Raw genomic sequence first — 1066 nt, forward strand, 5'->3', positions numbered from 1 at the left:
CACACACACACACACACACACACACACACACACACACACACACGCATACACACTCACACACAAACATACTCACTCACTCACTTGCACACACACACACACCTTTCAGAGGATTTTGATGAATTTTCATCCAGAATGTATTTATCAACTCGAGAAACTACAGTTGGGTGGGATACTGGAATACATGATCGCAAAACGATCTTCTTACCCGCAGAGCCCATTTCTGCACTCATTCCTTTGAGATAAATTTGGCTGTTATTTCTAGTAGGTTAAATAACATCATAGAGACCCCCACAGTCCATCGTTATGCATGATACTTTAGGCCGTGTTGTGTGTTTATCCATTCACAAGTTCTTTCAGATGTCTTTTTCGATGCCGAAACAATTATACAAGGAAATGTTCCCTTAGAGATAGTTCTTGAAGAGTAATGTAAGCCAAAGTGTAATGCGTTTTTAATCGATTATTGAATGAAATATTGCCGGGAAAACCATCAGATTACAAAACCCAATTGTATAGATGTAGAAAAGTAATGGATTCGTTTCGAAGGAAATAAAACATAAGATTGAATTTAAGAACGTTAAATAGGCGAAAGCGTGGCTGTGTTGTTAAGAAGCTCGTTTTGTAACTACTTGGTCTTGTGTTCAATCCCACTGCACGATACTTTGGGGAAAGCTAAGGATCGACGTATGCCTTGTGATTGGATATGGTATGCAGAAAATGTGAGGGAGGAAGTCCATCGTACATACACACATGCATGCATGCATGCATACATACATATATGTATGCATGCATGCATGCATGTGTGCATGCATGCATATGTGTGTGTGCGTGTTTGTCTTTGCGTTTGTGTTTGTTCTCCAACCACTTGACAACCGATACTGGTTTGTTTACTTTCTGTAATCTCGCACATCGGCCAAAGATACCGATAGAATAAGTACCTGATTTAAAAAATATGCAGTGATTGATTTGTTCGATTATACATTTGTACACACACACACACACACACACACACACATACACACACACACACACACACACACACACACACACACACACACACACACACACA

This window comes from Octopus bimaculoides, chromosome 8, assembly GCF_001194135.2.
Source record: "Octopus bimaculoides isolate UCB-OBI-ISO-001 chromosome 8, ASM119413v2, whole genome shotgun sequence".
Taxonomy (NCBI): domain Eukaryota; kingdom Metazoa; phylum Mollusca; class Cephalopoda; order Octopoda; family Octopodidae; genus Octopus; species Octopus bimaculoides.